General features: G+C 40.5%; 1 long non-coding RNA gene across 1 annotated transcript; it reads right to left on the reverse strand.

The window, feature by feature from the left end:
* Positions 1-4,026: 4,026 nt before the first annotated feature.
* On the reverse strand, positions 4,027-4,624 carry LOC127371905 (uncharacterized). Its single transcript, XR_007886480.1, has 3 exons — positions 4,552-4,624; positions 4,418-4,487; positions 4,027-4,340 (listed from the first exon to the last, which is right to left on the reverse strand). It is a non-coding gene; the product is annotated as an uncharacterized LOC127371905 (long non-coding RNA).
* Between the last annotated feature and the right edge of the window lie 15,978 nt (positions 4,625-20,602).

A 20,602-nucleotide genomic window follows, 5' to 3' on the forward strand; every position in this document is an offset into this window, starting at 1 on the left:
CTCTACTTGGAGACTGTATATTTTCTTCATCAAGGGTTAATTCATTTGACTGGGACTATTAGTGGACTGTTGCCTCTTAAACACATGACTACCAAACTGCTACAGTATTAAACATATACAGATACAACAAACCTTTGTGTTACCAAAGCAGCAAGGACAAATAAGCTTTGAGTGAGGTGAGACAAAACTGAAGTCACAATGTGAATCTAATCTACCAAGCTTCAAATTTCAGACTTTTTAAAAATCCTTTCAAAAAAAGAAATTCATAAATATTTTCATAAGTAAACTTATATTGTCAGACAAGACACTTCGATGTGACAATCTGGTAAACAACATGAAAAAACTCTGATAATGTCCAGGACACTAGATTGTCTGATTTGCAGTCCATAAGAAAACAGGTAAATGAAAACAAAGAGTCAGTGGCGAGGCAGAAGAAAGGCAGCGATCGGACCAGCAGGCTGTTTTGCTGCAGGGCAGCAGATGAGCCAGTGGCCAAGGCCTTGAATTGGATGGTTCTGGCTGGCACGTCTGCTCATTGAGATTAAGAACTGTGCCAAGCAGCAGCAAAGGCCTGAGATATTCTTACAGAAACACAGGGCAGTCTTTGAAAAAAGCCATGTTACCTGGAGGAATACTGGATGTTTGCTTGCAGTCTGGCTCTGCAGATCACACCTTGCTACACCTTGCAGATTAGTGAGCTGACACCCTGTGGTTGCGGGAATGTTAAGATTACAGTTAGTTTTTTTTTGTTAAAGTTTCTCAAACAATACAAATTCCAGAAAGAATCTAAAAAGAAGAAAAGTAAAGATGCCATTTCAGTTCCATTAAAAAAGAACCACACAAACACTGCTGCAATAGAAAAAATAAAGAAGCATTACAAAAGTACAACTTAAAAGTCCAGTCTGTAAGATTTTGGGGGCTGTATTAGCAAAAAATGGCAGATATGATGGAGGGAGACATTGACTCTGAGTTCAGTCTCAACCTGTTTGGTGTATGAATGGTGCAGGAGTAAAGTTCCTGTAGTAGAGTATGATTCTTACCTCATGCCTCCACTGTTAATCTCATCCCTGTGCAGTGAAAAGCTATGCAACGATGTAGAGCTAACACTTCTGCTGTCAGCAGCCCTCCCAAGTAGAGTACAGTAAAAAATATTAAGGACAGTAATGGATAATAAATTGATATTCCAAATAAAGAGAAAACAGGGAACATAAAATATAATCCCTATGGTGACCTTGAAAAATAAACAAGTTCTGCCTTAATTTTAGTGACAATTAAGATGAATATATCGTATGAGTCTGAAGGGTCAAAGCAATACAGTTAATTAAACATGTAACATAGTAATAGTCATAGCACATTCCCGATTTATCTACAAGCAGAGTTTGTAAAATTCTATATATGGAAAAATAAAGGTGTAGTTTTTCACCAGCAGCACTATAGAGCAATGTGTTGTGATGAGGTTGGACTGCACACCAAGAAATGTATCAATGCTCCGGAACAGAGCAGAGAAGAAATAAGAAGGCCTCTTGCTAATTACCAGCAGAGTTCAAATCTCACAAACAAATTAACTTGGAAATTGTTTTCCTGTGTTCTGTTTTATTAAATTTTATCTGATTTGTATCTTTTAAATTGCCTTGTGTTACTTTTTTTAAATGTCTTCTGTAAAGCACTCTGAATTGCTTCCTTGTTGAAAAGTGTCATTCAAATAAAGTTTCCTTGCTTGTTTTAATTTGCAAGTAAACTCTCAACATTTACAGCATATGAGTTTACTCTGAAACAGTCAAATACCATTTCATCCAGAAAGATTGGATAGTTAGAAAGAAAATGTCTGGGCAAAAACATATCCCAATATGCTCCATGGATGTTTTGTGCTTCATACTCCACGCCAGACCGTGCATTTCCTTCTCATGCTTCATCTGTCCTCAATTCTTTTCCTCTTTCCCTTTCCCCTCATTGTTTTTCAAAGTTTTACAAAAATGTTTTCCATTTTTTTCCCTATCTCTCCACCTCTTGTTTTATGGTGCTGTTTTTTCCATCACTCTTTTTTTTCACCTTCTGGGCTCAAGATTTAAGCAAGGGATGATGGGTACTGGCACACCAAGACTTCTGGGTAATGGCGCCAGGGCTTTAGTGCCACTGACTCTACAGCGATGGCCTCTTGCTTCTGTATGTGTTTGTTTTTTGTGTGTGTGTGTGTGTGTGTGTGTGTGTATGTGTGTGTGTATACGTGTGTGTGCACCTGGCTCCTAGATAAATCCATCAACACATTTGGCATGTGGTCCGTTTAAGAATTGTGTGTTCTCCTCTGCCCTCTCTCTCCCTGTATGTCTGTGTATGTATGTGTGTGTGTGTGTGTGTGTGTGTGTGTGTGTGTGTGTGTGTGTTGGGCATCAGTTAGTTCTTTGTGCTCCCTGGGGGATCAGAATGAGACACGGGCATGAGGAGCTAACATTCCCCTGCAGAGCTGCTCATGCCAACTCTCCTTCATATGCATGAGATTTGCTGTAAGCCAAGTGTGTGTGTGTGAGTGTGTGTGTGTGTGTGTGTGTGTGTGTGTGTAGAGTGTTCACATGCTTCTACCTCTTGTATCTGTGCACCAATATTCTACCTCTTGTATCTGTGCACCAATATTTCTGTTTATATGGATATTGGTTTGTTTATGTCTTTGTAAATATATGAATATTATGTATGCATATACATGTGTATGTGTGTAAGTGAAAATACATACTTGTACTGTATGTGCACCTTGCATGATTCCCTCATGTATAGGTGGGTTTGTGTGTATTTGTGCCCCTCTGTGCGCAGAGCTGTTTGTGTGTGGATGAGTGTGTCCATGTAGCCAAACTGATGCCAAATGAAAAGCTCTTTGTTCCAAGCCCTGGGGCTGAGTGCTCTAAATAAAATGTCAGAGTTGAGGAGGAGTCATATTAGCTGCAGACATGTACTGGAACTCTTCATCAAGGGCCGTCTTGTTATATCTCTTAAATGAGATGTTTCACATTAAAAGTGGTAATTCTGTGAGCATGTGCAGCTTACAGACCCCATTCAACACAACACAGCCCACCAGAGACAGTAGAGACTCTGCTCACAGGTTTGTTTGGTGTAAAGTTTTGGTGGAATTTTAGTTGAGGAGGTTTGAGAGTCTGTATAGCCATGGTTGGAATCACTGCTTCAGACTCTGACACACCAAACCGACGTCAAAGAACTAGGAGCGTCAAAAGCATCCCCTCATGTCGCCTGTGTCTTAGCCAAAAAGTGTTCCCTTCCGTTTCTCTTCTCGTGCACTGATTCACTTCAGAGTGATCTCTCTCACCTATCGGAATTGCCAACGGTGAAGGACCCACCGTAATAACTTGGGCTACAGATGCTCACTAACGGCCCGACATTGACAGGTGTGTCAGGGCATGCCAAGTATCTAATTTTGTTGCTACTTTTTCATTTCTTTTCAAACAAATAGAAAATACATCTCTTAAATATCAACGCTATCATGGAGTGTCACAGGTAGACCCACAACTGTGTGACTGAGGAACCGGAATTGCAACTATACAATTGCCACTGAGAACTCTTAATTCTGATTGGCTGGGTGTTCCCAGTTTAAGGCATAATACTCCAACAAGTATATATGTATCTATATGATTGTAATGGATGGCTTGCGGCTTACTGGTGGAAGGGGGGGGAAAAAAAAAATTGCCCTGCACTTACACCAGCTGGCCAGCCAGTTTGTTTGCAGGTCAATAGTTCCTCTGGTCTTTTTCCCTCAAAGGCTGATGTAAATGGTTTAAAAAGTCATCCTTTTCCTCTTCCTGCAGATAGTTAACCTTTTAAGCTTACCAAGCTAGTTAATCAAAACAATAAACAAAACAAGTAATACAAAAATAAGGGATTAACTCCTCACCATCGTTCAGCTAAAATAAAAAGAGATAAACAGATTAAAAGTATGGTGTCTGCAGTTCACCATGCAAGCTGGCTGTAGCCAGAAGCCACCAAGCAGCCAGAGCCGCAGAACACGGCAGCAAGGAATAAGTGACTGCAGAGGCAAAGCAGGGGACAATGTCCATACAGCAGCAGAGACACAGCTATGCAGCTAGCAGTAGGGGCACAACAGCAGACATATAGTCGACAAAGCGGTATAAACACAGCAACCGTGTGTTTAACGGCAGAGGCAAAGCGGTGCGGACAAAGCAATGTAAATAAATCAGTGTAGACAAAGCATAGACAAAACACCGACAAAGCAGCGACAAGGCAGAGACAAAACAGAGACAAAACAGCAGCGGTCCCAATCAGCTGGTGGTGAAGGCACGTGAATCGCCACCTGTAGATTTCGGCCAGCTGACGAGCATTCCCTGTCAATAAACATACCATTAGCATAGCTAAACTACATTAATCAAAGCTTTTGAGAGTTAGATTTAAGGTGGCATACCTGTTTTCAAAGTCAAACCTGCACAGGGAGAGGGAGGGAGAGAGAGACCCACACGGCAGCGGACATCTACCTGTGACCACACTAGCGTTAGCTACAGGATAGCATTCGGTGTAACAGAGAGAGAGGACACTTACCACCGCCAGAGAGAACCAAGGTCTAAACGGAGCATGGAGCACAAAGCACGGGGCACTCGGTCGCTGCTCTGCAGTAAAAACACACGGGTTTTAAAAAAAAGGAAACAAAAAAAAAAAAAAAAAAAGAAGGAGCCGCACGGGGGGGAGGGCCTGCACAGGCAAACACCTGACCCGGAAATGATGCGTTAGTGAGCGTGCGAGAAGGAGGGCCGTACTTATATACTGCCGCCCCAATGGTCAGCAGGTGCAATTAACTGCCGCATGACAGCCCTATGTCTATGCTGCTACACTACTTTTTCATTTCTTTTCAAACAAATAGAAAATACATCTCTTAAATATCAACGCTATCATGGAGTGTCACAGGTAGACCCACAACTGTGTGACTGAGGAACCGGAATTGCAACTATACAATTGCCACTGAGAACTCTTAATTCTGATTGGCTGGGTGTCCGATGTAAGGCATAATACCCAACAAGTTGTATGTTCTAATGATTGTAATGGATGGCTTGCGGCTTTGGTGGTTGCCCTGCGCTTACACCATGGCCAGCCAGTTTGTTTGCAGGTCTAGTCCTCTGTCTTTTCCCCCTCACAGGCTGATGTAAAGGTTTAAAAGTCATTCTTTTCCTCTTCCTGCAGATAGTTGATTTGAATGGATTTTACCAGTGTAGCTTCAGAACTTGGAGTTTGTGATACCATGGAAATTTGAATTTGGCTCAGTTTTCATCAAGTTGTCTCATTAATCATCACATGACCTAACTAGTTCGTAGTATCAAACTTGAACTTTAACCCTCATGTAATAACACTGAAGTGTCATAATTATACGTCTTTCTTAAATTGTTGTAAATTATCATCAGTGTTCAGTCGTCAAATGTGTCATGATACGCCCTGTGTTCTTTCACACATTTAATTTCTTTATTTTATAAATTCAGTCATTCTGCACTTTGTCAGTTAGATTGACTGTACATCTTAGCAAACCACACATATGCATAAACACACGATTACAGATATGTATGTACCTACATGGCAGTATAAATATACATTTAACCTTAATAAGGCTCTTACACAAAGGAAATCACTCAAGTTTGTTTCTACTTTCTCTGCAATTTGATACCAGATTTTACTTTATCTTCATCAGAGTATGTAAGAATGTAGTTTTACTTTACTTTAGTACCCTGTATTGCTACTGCTACAAACCACAATGTAGAATAATGTGGCCATAACAGCCTGTTGGCTTCTAAATCTGTTTAAACTGCAAATCGATTAACAGATTATTCCTGTTGAAAGGAACAGTGAGATGGCCTTTACAACTACGGGGTAAGAAAACAAACACAAAGTCACACTCACTCATACATTATGTATTCATTTAAAATGGAAAGTGATAATGACAGCAACAATGTGACTGTTGGGTTCACAAGAATAACTTCACCTCCACTCACATTTCTTCATATATTTTCTTAATGGACACTCATGCATAATTTATTCCCATTACTGATTTTATTGTCTTGTTTTTAAACCAAATTTCTCCTTATATCTATTTCTTAATAACTCAGTTGTTAACAGTTTGGTTTCCACCAGATATTTTGCATTCAATAATCCAAGGGTTTCTTGAGAGTTCACATAATGTGAAAGCAGCTGCTAAAAAAGACTGGAATCAAATCTGTGACTGTCCTTTTAATTGTGAGTTTAAGTAGGATAGCCCAAAAACATTAGATTATCATCTTCAGCATGCATTAACTATTACTAATGTCGATAAAATTGTTTCATCAGACATTGTGACTAGGTAAACACTAAAGCTTGCACAACCACACGTGTTTTAAATAGCTCTGGCGGACAAACAGCAGAGTGAAGGAGATGTCAATGAGGTTTGGTTTGTAGGCTTTAAACATTGCATTTAGCTTTAGATAAATAATCTAGCTAATCCCCTCACAAAAATGCACACCAAAAGTTTTAATAAACAATGTAATATTTTACTTTCATTCAATGTTATTGAAATTCACTCAGTGTCCAGTTCCTGTATTTTCTCTTTGTAAATTCCCCCGTCAAAGTTTTGTTTCAGTGATATCTTCAATCTTCTTCAACAGAGAGCACAGGAGTCCCCCAGAAACACAATTATACTGCAGGTTTATGTGATCCCCATAAATAATTTTGTGAGAATGGTTTTGTGATAACCACCTCAGCTGATGTTGTGGAGAAGAAGCCGTCCAATGGCACAAATAAGACATGAAGCAAATTCAAAAATGCATAGTTGTAGCAACTGGGAATACAATGCTGAATGAATGGGACCTATACATCAGGAACCCTCAATACCCAAAGTAACAAATCCCACATTACAACTCTTTTAAAACCCATCATCTGTCAGCGATGATCTGCCTTTTTATTGAGTTTGGTACCTCACTGAGGTACATTTTCACCCCAGGTGATAAAGACAACAGTTAGGGTAAAGTGGTCATTTCTGTCATATTAGCAGTTTACACTGTTGGATTCCAGAGATTAATTTCATATCATAATTCTACTTAAGCTCATAATAACACAGAATTTTTTTATATATATATATATATATATATATATATATATATATATATATATATTTTTTTTTTTTTTTTTTAAGGATTTTTACAGTACAGGCAGTAATGGAAATGTTGTGCTCTGCAAAATCTGGTTTGCAACTTTACAACATGAGGCGATTTGGCATTTTCTAAATAAGCGCCCGCCTCTCACGACACACAACAGTTCCCGCTCCCAATTTAACTCTTCTAATTACATGCCTTTGGAATTTGGATTATGCAGCTGCTGCATGGTGTGTGCTTTTGGAAGCTACGCTGGGTTACATTGTTGGTTCGGGGGCCAGAGAGAGTGCAGAAAATGTAGGCTGGTTCTGGCTGCGAGAGAGAATCCAGTGTGGTTTACCTCTATCTCCCCTCATGCAGGGCTCTGTCTTTCCCTGCCTCACTGTGTTGTTTTCTTCAGGGGATTTGGAGGTCTCTAACTCTGCCATCCAAATCCATTGTGTTCGCTATATACTCTCCTCCAATCCTCCCATATCTCCTCTCTTCCTCACCTTCTCCTGCCTCCCCACTCGTCACTTTTCCTCAGTTTTACTCTGCTTCCCTCCTCCCGTCTCTTCTTCTCTCCTCCCCAGGTGTCGTCTCTGCTTATTTTCTCTCATCTCCTGTCTAATCCTGTTTGTACTATTCTCTTGCTCTCCTCCATTGTTCCTCTCTTACCTGATCACATCTCTCCCCAAGCTTCTATGTTCTCTCATCCTTTTCCCCTCCTGCTTTTTGTCATTTTGCCATTTCCTTTCCCCTCTTCTTCTCTGTAATACCCATTTTTCTCTAACATTATAACTGTTTTTTCTTTTTCTTGCCTTGTCGCTTACCTGCCCCAATCTCCTCCCTTACCTTCCCCTTTTCTTCTTATGCTCTCTTCCTCTTATTATCTTCTCATCTTCTACCACCCCATCTGTACCCTCCCTATCCTCCCCTACTACTTTCCCTAGCTCTCTCATTCCTTGTCCAATTTCCTTCCCTCTTCTTGTTTTCTTCTCTTCTTTCTCCCTCTACACTTTTGCATTCCCTCCCTTATGCCTCCTTCCTCATCCCCCTCTCATCTCCTCTTCCTCCTTCCCCAACCAATTCTCCTTATCACCTCCTCCAGAATCCGCCTGAGCCTTTCCCTCCGTCTTCCCAACCCACCGCCGATACCAGCCAGTCATTTTACGTTTCATTGCCACCTTATTTAGAGCACATTTAACAATTTCATGCCGAAGAGATTCTCGTACACTGGGAGGCAATATGTCTCCCTGTTGTTGGAATCGAAATATTTCTTTTTATGAGTTTATTAAAACATGAAACGAAAGGCAAGCCGGAAGCCTGTTTTCGCTTTGTTCCCTGCCGCCGTGGGAGACGTTTGCATTTTTATTTTTTTTAAAGAAAATGAGCAATTTTGCCAAGTGGGATAGTGCAATTAAAATTAAAAAGAGGGAGCATTAGCTAGTTGAGATTGAGGAGCAGTACAGAATCAAACAGTGTTATCTGTTTATTACAAGGCCTCATTATAACTCCAGGCTTGAGTGAGCTTTCTCTGCCCACTCAGTGCTATACGTCCAGCTTCTCATAGCGGCAATCCCCAAAGTGCCGCCCCAGCAAACAATGCTGTACACACACACACACACACACACACACAGCTCTGCAGTGACTCTGGTCGACTGGTCAGGGGAGAGGATGATGAAAACACAAAGCCAGAGAGTGCTTATGGAAGTATACGCTTTATTAGACAGGTCTGCAATCAAACAGGAATGAAGGAAATGAGGAAGAATATAAAAGGTGTTAGGTTTGTGGGTGTTTTGAAGCGGAGGGCCGCTGCTTCTCTGCCGCCTTTCAAAACAGCTTTTTGGGATTAGCTTATGCCACCTCCCGTGGGAGAAAATCTCCTGAGGAGAAAAAAGGGATGGAGTGGGATGAGAGGAAATGAGAGGACAGGAGAGGAGAGAATGGAGGGAGAGAGGAAGAAGTTAGAGGACAGAGGAGATAAGTAAAGGAAAGGAAGAGGCAATTGAAAGGAGAGAAGGCTGGGGGGAGAAGAGGAGCCGAGCGTGGAGGAAAGATTAGTGAAAGGGGAAGAATGGAGGAAGGGAGAGGAATTGGGATGAGATGAAGGGAAAAATGCATAGAGGGGGAAACATTTTAGGAGAAATGAAATTACAGAAAAATAGGAGGGGATAGACAAAAAGTGGAAGAATAAGAGGAAGGAAGGAGCAAAGGTGGAGAGAACAAGTGAGAGGAATATAATATGACTCTCTCTTCCTTTGTAACCCTTTCTTTATAACCTCAGGCCAAACATTTAGTTTGTCATTGTTTTGCTGTGAAATAGAAGACATTTAATATCTCTAAAATGTGCAATCCAGCTGTAATTATAGTAGTCAACTTTACTTTTCCCCTCAATAATAAGCCTAACAATAGTAATACACCAACAGCAAGGCCCAAAGTTTCACTGTGTGCTTGCTGTGTGTGCTGTGACACTGTCATGGGTGAAATGTATGAAATCGCCAATTAAAACTGGTTTGAGACTGGGAGGGAGCCCATGTTTGGGCATTGATATAGTACTGCAGAGCAACCTGTCCTATATTAACCTGTAGGTCAAAGCACATCCACTTTCAGCTGACTGGGGCAGCCCCAGAAAGCAGGCCAGTTATCAACAAAACCAAAACCATAACCATGCTCACTATAATAACGAGCCAGCCAGCCGGTCAGGGATGCAAGCCTGCTGTACATCTCATCATTAACCCTCAAGGGCAATGGACCGGAGACAGTTTAGTGATTCCTACTCATCTTCCTGGCAAACTCAAACGTCTAGGCTTTTGTGATCACCGCTGCAGAAGCTAGTGGTGGTGTGGTTACGTGATGCCAGCACCACTGTGTTGTTTAAACCTGTTGGCCGGGGGAAAAGGAGGCATACCAGCTGACAGGACTACCAACAGGGAGAGTGAGCATCAAAACCTGGTTTGCAGTCAGGAGAGGTGAAAACTCACAGGAATGATGATGTGCATCATGGGAAGTAGAATACCGGCGTCGAAGCAGTGCGCGTGTGTGTGTGTGTGTGTGTGTGTGAGTGTGAGTGTGATGCATCTTTGATTTTCCGTCATTAAATATTAACTATGATGGTTAATATTTGATAAGTGTCCCCACCTCTCTGTGTTTTTTGAATGAGCTGCTATAACTAAAAGATGGATTGACACAAACTTTTGTGCAAACATTAATGGACACATTACTGGTTTTGAGTGAAATGTTGACAACTACCGTACTGAATTGATTGTTAAGGAATTTGGGTAACTTATCTAACACCCTGATGGATTTCCCTTCAAGCTCAGCTGTATATTAGAATGCTAACATGCTAACTAAGATGGTGAACAGTGTAAACACTAATACTCGTCAGAACTGTCACTGCTCTCACTACCACAGGGCTGTAGATTACCTTTTTTTTTTTTGTCTTTTGACTTTCTTTTTAGATTTCACTATATTTTTAATTGACAGTGGTAATCAACTGCACATGTGGTTAGTGGTGGATGTTCTTGGCCATGACTGCCTGCTAACATATCAACCTAAAGTCCATGCATTTGTTACTTCTAGGCTGGATTACTGCAGTTCCTTATTATCAGGTTGCCCCAATAAGTCCATTAAGACACTCCAGTTTATTCAGAATGCTGCACCACGAGTACTGACAGGAACTAGGAAAAGAGATCACATCTCTCCTGTACTAGCTCCTCTGCACTGGCTCCCTGTACAATTTAGAATAGAATTTTTAAAATCCTTCTCATCACCTTCAAAGCTCTTCATGGTCAGGCCCCTTCATATCTTAAAGAGCTCATAGTACTCTATTACCCCTCTAGAACACTACGTTCTCTGAATGCTGGGCTACTTGTGGTTCCTATAGTCCCTAAAAGTAGAACAGGAGCCAGAGCCTTCAGTTACCAAGCTCCTCTCCTGTGGAACCAGCTTCCAGTTGTGGTTCGGGAGGCAGACACCCTCACCACATTCAAGAGTAGGCTTAAGACGTTCCTCTTGATAAAGCTTATAGTTAGGGCTGGATCAGGTGAGTCCTGAACTATTTCTTAGTTATGCTGCTATAGGCCTAGACTGCCAGGGGACTTCGCATGATGCACTGAGCTCCTCTTATCCTCTCTCTTTCTGCACTCATTCATGTCCCATTACTAACTTCACTTCTTCCTCAGAGTTCTGTGCTTTCTCATCTCGCAGGTTGTCATGGATCCTGGTGGAGCCTGCTGCCAATATTACTGATATTATTTATTATTATTATTATTACTACAGTTATTAGTAGTAGTGTTATTATTGCCCATCATTGTGGCAAGTATCGTCGTCATCGTCATCGTCATCATCATGTATAGTTGTTGCTACTGTTTTTGTTGTGCACCTTTGTCTCTGTCTCTTGTCCTCTCTCTCTAGCCCCAACTGGTCGAGGCAGACGGCCACCCACCAGCCGTTGTCTGCCCGAGGTTTCTGCCTCTTAAAAGGAAGTTTTTACTTGCCGCCTTCGCCAAGGTCTTGCTCGTGGTGGGAACTGTTGGGTCTATTAAAAAGTGACCTGAGATGACTTTTGTTATGAATTGGTACTATACAAATAAAGTTGAATTGAGATAATTAATGCGCTGGTACGCCCCCAGCACACTGAGCAAGATACACTTCAAATGTGCTTTCCATCCCTCACATATAGGCCTCTCCAACACACACACACACACAAGCAATCCTTCTCTCCCCTTTATCAGCTCTGTTTATGTTCTGTTTTTGTGTGGTAATATGATACTTCGGGTTGTTGTGTCAGATGAGAGAGATGACAGCTGACATAACAAGTTGATATGACACAAAGGCAACAAGAGTTGCTGAAAGAGAAATACTACTTCTCCCCCTTTCCTCTCCTCCCTCCCCCGCTCATATCTGACCCAGTTGGAACTGATGTGTAAGGGCTTCACAACAATGAAAACCAAAGTGAGAATAGGAGGAGGAGGAGGAGGAGGAGAAGGTGGAGGTGGAGGAGCTCGGGGTATCAAAGTAGGGAACAAGGGTGTGTAGGTGGGTGGTACAAAAGTAATCAAAAGCGTAATCTTGCAATCTCTTGCTCTAGATTTTGATCTTTAATTCTGGGTCTTCTTTTCTTTTCATAACCAAAAAGTAACACCTCGGGCTGGATGCTGTCTGGGTTTGGTTGTAGCTGTGTTGTTGTTGTTTGTGAGGCTGTTTCGATGAAGATAAAAGCCGAGAGAGAGTTTGAGAAGAAACTATTGTAGAAGTGAGACTCATATTAATTCTCTCTGCATTGTGACTCTTTTTCTTTTCATGCACTTTTGTTTTTGTTTATTATTTTCAGTCTATCTCATCTGTCTTCATATCTAGATTGAGTTAAACTATTCTAATAATTCAGAACAGAAACGTATGCCGCCAACGCATCATAGTAAAACTCCTCTCTTGTTCTTCTGTCAGCATCTTTCTCTCTCTGTAAATCATAGCATATATAAATGGCTGTCATTTAAACCAAACTACCACATTAAGCCAAACTGTTATGGACATCACCATGCAGTCCTATAACTTTAATTGTACTTCTTTGGATTCAAATTATGCAACATATGTACATAATATATGCAGTAATGGTCTGCACTGTTGTGGAATTAACATCTGAAAAAGTCTGACATAAGTTTGACAATTAAATTTCAATGTTTTCCTCAAAAAGGCAGAGCATTAAGTAAAGTATAATAAACACAGTGTAATTAGGATGCAGCAATAAGAGGAATGTGAGAAAATAAAGTGAGGATTTCCAAAAAGACAGCGGTATAAGAAAAGAGCAAATACTGTAACTCTTTGGTGTACAAGTGTCCCTAAGCAAGATAGAGGACCTCTTCCAGCTGATCCTCTAACCTCCCTCAGGAGGACAGATAGAAGAGAAAGATTCCTCAATAATATGTTTTTGTAATGCCGGATATTAACTTACTGTATGTGTCATAAACATAACCACATGTAGAGATAATCCTGTCACTCTCGGTGTAGCAGAAAAATGATAGATGCAGCTTCAAATCAATTCAAAATTCAAAATACACATGTAAAGGACCAAACCAGTGAGTCATACAGTATCAATTCAATCAAGGATAGTTCCTTTAAATTGATACTGGGCCTTGTAGTTTGCCATTGCTTCTTGCAGTTTTGATAAAATTGCACTAATTAAAGTCAGTGCTGTAATCTGGGAGCGTGGTGACATCTCTACGACAAAGACAGGCGGGGCAAGAAACACAAGCAGTCATGCAATCAGACAATTTCATGTGGAAGTAAAACCAAAAGTGAGCTTGCCCGAAATGTTGATAATAATCCCTCTGATTGCTCGTGTTCTTTGACTTGTTAAACTTGAGCAAGGACTTTATGCAGTTGAATCATTACATAAAGTGATCAAATGGTCAAATTTGGCAAAAAACAAACTAATTAATAAATTATATACTATATATGTATATATTGTGTTTAGTTTTGATACAGTACATAAATTCAATAGTGAAAAATGTTAGCAAATAGCAAATGGTCCAATAAAAAATAGAAAATATATGTATGTATGGATATATACACAATAGATAGCTATTCATAACATGCAAATAACATGCAACATTGTATGCCTGTGATGAAAAAATATGATACAGGATTAAAAACACAACAGTGGCTGTGAGTAATGATCTGTTTAATATAAGAAGTAAAACTAAAAATCCACCTGTAACCTCCTGAAAGAACATCTCGAACCGTCACTGTATCTTTCTGTCCTGCAGATTTCCTCCTCTCATCCTCTGCACACACAGGCTGCTGTACTTATGGTTACCAACAGGGGGCGGCATTGTTACACAAAGATGTGACTTTCCTCCGCTGGCATCTGCTGAGTGTTGAAAGCCAGCACAGAGCGGCTGGATGGCACGCAGTCCACTGCAGCTCAGACCGATAAGGGAAAACACAAAGTCCAGTCCACTCCGTTTAGTCAGAATACTCACCAACTGGTTTTAACTGGATGTCGAGGAAGTGTGAGGGAAAGAAAGCAAGAGAGATGGATGATGGGGTGAGAAAGTGGGGGTGGAGAAAAGGAAGGGAGAGAGAAAAAGTGATGGCAAGGGAGAAGAGTGGCCCAGTGCTGAAGAGGGGGCGGTGGGAGGGAGAGGAATGGAGGGGTGGGGTGAGGGAAAGAGAGGTATTTAGAGAAAGAAAGAAGTTAGAAGTAGAAAGAGAGATGCAGAAAGAGAAAGAGGGATTGAGAGGAAGAGGAGAGAGAGATTAACACAGCCAAGTAAAGAAAAGCACGGACATGAAGAGAGGAATGAGTGAGAGATGATATGATATTCAACTTTTCCCTCGTAGTTTCCACCCTTTCTTCTCAACTCCATCCCTTCCTCTTAATCTCTCTCTCTTTTCTCACATTCCCATTTCCACCTTCCCTCCTCTCCTCCCTTCAATACCTCCTCTCCCTCCCCCCTCTTCCCTTCTCTTCTTCTTTTCTCCCTTTTTACTTCCCTCCCCTCTCCTCCGTTCGTAGTGTTGGAGGTAGACAGTAATGAGTGTTGTGACAGATTGCCGTAAATTATCAGCTTCCTAACTCTGCTTACAGGGTACGCCACGTTCCCTTCATCCGGATGGAGGGATGGAGATAAGGGGGAGAAAAAGAGGAAGTGAGAAAGACTAGCATTTTCCCTACAGTATTTTGAGTTTTCTTTTTCTTTCTCTCCATCCCTTGCCTCTCCTTTCGCCTTGCTCTCCATTGAACCATGTTTCTCTAATTACTTCTTTCTTCACCCCGTCACTTCTTTCTCGCTTCCTCTCAGTCACTATTCCTTCCATCCCTTTTCATTCCCCTCTAATTTTTACCTTTCATCTCTCTCTCCTTTATCTGTGCTGTCATTCCTGTTTTTGCTCCCTTTAATCTATTCCACTCTCATTGGCCCGTCTGTATTTATCTCTTTACTTCTCTCCCGTTTTCTTTCCTTCCTCCTATCCTCATTCTTTCAAAATCGTTTCCTGCCATTTTGAAGGATGAAAAGCTCACCCAGTCTCTGTCCCTGTTCCTCTTTTAACCTCCCTGTGTGTGTGTCTCTCTCTCTCTCTCTCCATCTTTCCTCCATCCTTCCATCAGGCAGTGGTCAGTAACAGTTGTTGTCCCGGAGGGAAACCAGACGGATGTCAGCTCGGTCACCCAGGCTTCTCCCACTGTAGCCACACACCAATAATAGACGACAAGGAGAGTATGAAGGGGAGGAGGGAGAGGACAGCGAGGCAGAATTCAATATTGCTGAAGATGGAGAGAGAGAGCGAGGTCGAAATAAGTGCAGAGAGAAGATTTTTGTCTGAAAAACAAGTGACATCTATTTTTACTAAACGTCTGGCTGCTCTAATTCAAAGGTAGAAGGTTTAGAAACAGTGATCAAAAGGTCAATTATGGATGGGCCATGGCTGAGAGGTATCGTTGTAAGAAAGTGTGACACGGGTTGGAGAAAAGGTTTCATTAAAAGATATTGTTCCCATCTTCGCCCCTGTGATTGATGTGATGAGAGAGGGGGAGAAGATGAGACAATAAAAGGGTTTGGGGGCAGAGAAAGAGTTTAGTCACAACACTTTATGTAAGGAATCAAACTTTGGATGGGACTACAGTGGGGACTTTGTTCCTGAACCTAAATGAACCTAATAATAACTTTTTTAACTTGAGTTGGATATAAAATATACAATACATAGAAACTGGCAGATTCACTCAGCTGTAACCAAAGTTTGCATAATAAGTAAATTCATTCTGAATATTTTCAGAAGTGGAACCTTTGCACATTCCTCTTCCCATCAATACAAGCAAATCACACACTTTTTATAGACGATCTCATGGTTTGACAAATTCTTTTTGACAGATTCTTTGGGAAGAATTAACCTTTTCACAATCCCAATTATCCCAATTGGTAAAGGACAACATAAGGTGTTGTATGGGGACTGCATTGGGGACTGGTGAGACAATGACACACTCCCATTAAGTCTGATTTGAGTAAAACACCCATGAGTTTGAATCTTTATCAGAAGCCAAAAAACTGGACTTTACTCTGCTTTGGAGACTTGTTTTCCTTCTGCGTGGGCAACCCAGCAGTCCCATTCAAATAAATGAGGGTGCTGTGTTTTTTTATTTTACAGCTTTAGTAAGGTGTTCAGGCCACCAGAGCAGCAACAGTGCAGGGATGAACGCCATTCTTCAAAAAATAGTCCCTGATTGTTTTGATGACGGTGGTGGACACTCCGACACATCACTCAAAAATGTCCCAGGGTTGAGATCATGTTGTGGTGGTGATGCTGTGACTGCGAAGGCTGTAACCTATTTCACACCATTCTCACACTGTTCTTTTACTGTAAACATGGTTTATTTACTTATTCAGATTTTTCTTTCGATGTGTCCTTTGTATGTTAATGTTAAAATTGTCTTTATGTAGCAATGTCCAAAGTTTATTATTCAATATTACATCATCTCCCACATGATACATGAAACGCTTTAGTCTGCTTGCACAGTAACAAACTCTGTGAGACATACAGTAGTTTAATAATCTCATCACATTTATTTCTGTAAATATGGAAGAAACACCATTAGCTTGTATGGAGGAAAAAAAAATTCAAGGCTCAAAATCTGAAAATGTCAAATAAAATACATGCAACTATTCATGTATTTTTAATGCTTTTATGCAAATCATAATGACTGATGTGCATTTTGGCTGGCTTGAAATTACACCTTTTACAGACTTGATCCTGCGCGAGTTGGAAATATTGAATGATGGTCATTTTTCTTTCACCTCCCGAGTGAATATATGAAGAGTTTTAGGAAATAACTTCTCAGTTCTGTGCAGATAGGGCTCACGCCTTGATCACACTTAACATGCTGAATGTGCTAGCCTTTAATCCAACGACAGTTCATTCATTTCAAATGGGAGAATCAGTTTCCGCTTTATGATTTCGTTGCAGACATATCATGGTGTGATGCAAGGACGAAATCCTCAGTCAGACTTTTGGGGGAACCAAGTGGGGAGTAAGTGAGTTATTTCATGGTAATACTTCATTCGTGGTTCTGATTATGTGGCTTGTAACGAGGGTGCTTGTATCCTCCCAAGGATGAACAACTTCCGTCTGTGGTTCTGACACACAACACGCATAATTGGTTAGGAGTCAGTGAGTTATCTCATCTCAATACTTCCTTGGTTCTGATTACGTGGCTTGTAAAGTAATAGTTAACAACCTGCCTCTTCTGCTCGTAGCTGGAAGCCCCAGGTGGAAACCGGCTTCATGGTACCAGTTATTATCCAGGATCACCAGGATTATTATCCTGGCTCTGTACAGTCGTCCATCCACCCTGACATGCTCCTTAAATTTTTACCACACTTTACCAACATTATGCAAATTTGCATCTTTGGTTCTGCCACACAACACTCATAATTGGTTGATTTTGAGGACATGAAGACCCTGAAAGGAATATTCTCTTCATAATGACATACAACATGAACTGTACCAAATGTACCAAGTATGCAGCTATTACATAATGAACATACTGTAAATTCTCAAATAGTGGCCTTTATTTACCTCAGTGGAAGAGAGAATCAGGCCTTTCTTTGGAACAGGCTTATACCGGCTTTATTTCTAATTTCACCTGCTTCCCAGTTAATGTAAACTCCAATCTTCCTCCAAGTTTACCTGTTGAATTGTTACACAGAACTAATAGCAGCAGTACAACAAGGTCAGGTGTCTTTTTCATTTTTTCTGACAGATGTTATTCAGCTGTCAAAAACAAAACAAAACTCAGCACTTCCTGCACATTTTCACACTGACAATATGTTGTGATTATTGCTAGGCTTTCAATGTGAAAAATCTACAGGAATTGTGAAGTTTAACTCACAGCAGCTTAACATCACGTAAAAATGTAAAAACTGGGTTAAAATGTAGATGAAACAGGTATTTCTGTTAACAAGAGAAGCTTATTGAACTGAATTTACCCCTCAATGTTTTTTTCTTTAACATGTATTGTATTAGGGATCTGTCTTTATGTGTTTGTGCTTGCCCCCCTCCCGGCTTTTATTGAATAACAGCTTTTATATGATAATCCGTAGACAATCTATCGTTCCCCTGGCACCTGAATGTCAAAAAATTGCATCATAGCGCATCAAAATATTATACATTTTAAGCCTTTTCGCTTCTGGTTTGTCTGCAATAAATACAGCATGTGTAGTGATAATCACAATGGATAAAATGACAAAAAAGAAACGCAACACACAAAAGACAAGATAAAGTTACAGAAAGTCCAGGAAGAAATATGTAACCATGTACCACCTACACTCTTTGATTGACAGGTGATCTCTGGTAAATGTAGCGCAAGGAAACCACAGCAAAACAGTAATGAGCACTTAGCAGCACATGTGGAAACCAGGACCACACATTGCCGCCCCCTCAATAAAAAAAAGGGAAAAAAGAAGGATCGTGAGGATTACCACTTTTAAGGTTTCCAGTGCAGGATCCAGATTTAGTCTCTCTGTGGAGCCGGGCTCATTAAAACATGCCAGCACTGCTGTCATATGAGATAATACCTGAAATAAACCTGAATCTGTGACCCACTTTATTATACGTTACCTGTGGACATGTGAGAAACACACACACTATCTGACATTCTCTCTTTCTCTCTTACACACACACACACACACACACACACACACACCATCAGTTATGCAACGTATTCTCCTTACATGACCACAATCCCTCTGCAAAAATGTACAGAACAAAACAGCACGCGTTTTCTCTCTCTCACACACACACACTAACACAAAACACACATTTTCACGCCAATTCTCACGCTCTCCCTCCCTCTGTTGCACACTCTCCCGCAATCTCACACATATACACACACACAAACGCACACCTAACAGTCACCCTGTTTGGTAAGGCGCTGCACTGTGCTGGGAGCTGTCACCGACCAGTCTGATTGGACGATTTGTTGTCACACAGGAGTGTGACTGCCTGACAGATCGACAGACTCATGACAAGCCTGCAAGACATGGTGAGAGAGGGAGGGAGAGAGAGAGAGAAAGAGAGAGAGGAATTTTTTGAAAAAAGTTGAGAGGTGCTGTAAGATGGAAAAAAAAAATTAGCAGAGTGAGCGATTGAGGTAACAGTGGGGACAAAGAAAAAACGTATAAAGGAGAAAAGGAAAAGAGAAGGATTAAAACAATAATAGAGGGAGACAGAAATAAAGAAAGAAGTAAGTTAAACTTCAGAACAGTGCAAAGAGAGAAGGAAAGGGACAGAGAGGGGGAAGTAAGAAACTTCAAATTGGTGTCATTTGAGTAAAACTGCTGTATTTTCTCAGAAACACACCTGTCTGTGTTAATTACAGGAGTCGTTAAAATCGGTCATTAAAAATACTCACTTTTGAGTGCAGTGAAGAAGTAATTATAGCAAATGGATGTTGACAACGCTGGGCTGTTCATTAAGCTCTTCAAATAAATGATCCATAAAAATTAAAAATGACTCCAGTTACTGTCGCTGTTATCCTGACACTCACTTCTTCTACTTATTAAGGAGTCTTCAACAGTTTCACACAGAAATTAAATCCTTTATTTGGATTCATTAGGTGGGTGAAAATGTATGGAGGGCATTTAGTCAGAGGGTTATGGAGAATTAAGTCTTTATGTAAAATTAAAAAAATAAAACATCCTATAACAGAGATCAAAAAGGATTTGACTCAAAATACTTAGGCCATATTAATTATATTTTGTAAAAAAATTCACAATAATTATACCCTAACAGTGCTTTAATAACTTCGTGCTAATCATGTAGAATGTCAAAATAATAAAATAAATAAAAAAGAGAAAGTGGAGGTCTTAATTTTAACCTCATGCAACTCCTTTACCAATATCTGTAAATTCAAATTAATTAATTAATGTAAAAGAATCTTTCATTTAGTTGCATAAATCTTTAAAAATTCAGACTAACTTTTGCCCCAAGTCAGGTCTCATTTACGCAAAACCAAACGGACCTGTGAAAACCTCTACTACAACTTGGAGAGAAGCTAAATGAATAAATAAAGACAAAAAAATAATAATAATGGTGTAGTCTATTCAGTCTTATTATTTTGGATGCCAACTAGATTACTGGACGGAAATAAGTCATCCAAATAATTATGTGATACCTGCCAGCTTGCCTGGAAACAAGAAGAAGCCAAAGGTGAGTCAATTAATTGGAAGATGGTAGAAGATTTGCACCAGTGCAACATAACCAGTCCCTTGCAGTCACACAGTGGAAACTGCTGAATTCAACTCTGCAGCCACCTTAATGACCACTGCATGGACTCTGTGTTTTTTGTGTGTGTGTGTGTGTGTGTGTGTGTGTGTGTGCGTGTGATCCTTGTGTCTGGTGTGTGGTGTAAATGTTCCCACAAAGTATCAAAACTATTGATGACACCCATACACACCTCCTCTCTCTCTCTCTCTCTCTCTCTCTCTCTCTCTCTCTCTCTCTCTCTG

Source organism: Dicentrarchus labrax, unplaced genomic scaffold (genome assembly GCF_905237075.1).
Source record: "Dicentrarchus labrax unplaced genomic scaffold, dlabrax2021, whole genome shotgun sequence".
Lineage (NCBI taxonomy): Eukaryota > Metazoa > Chordata > Actinopteri > Moronidae > Dicentrarchus > Dicentrarchus labrax.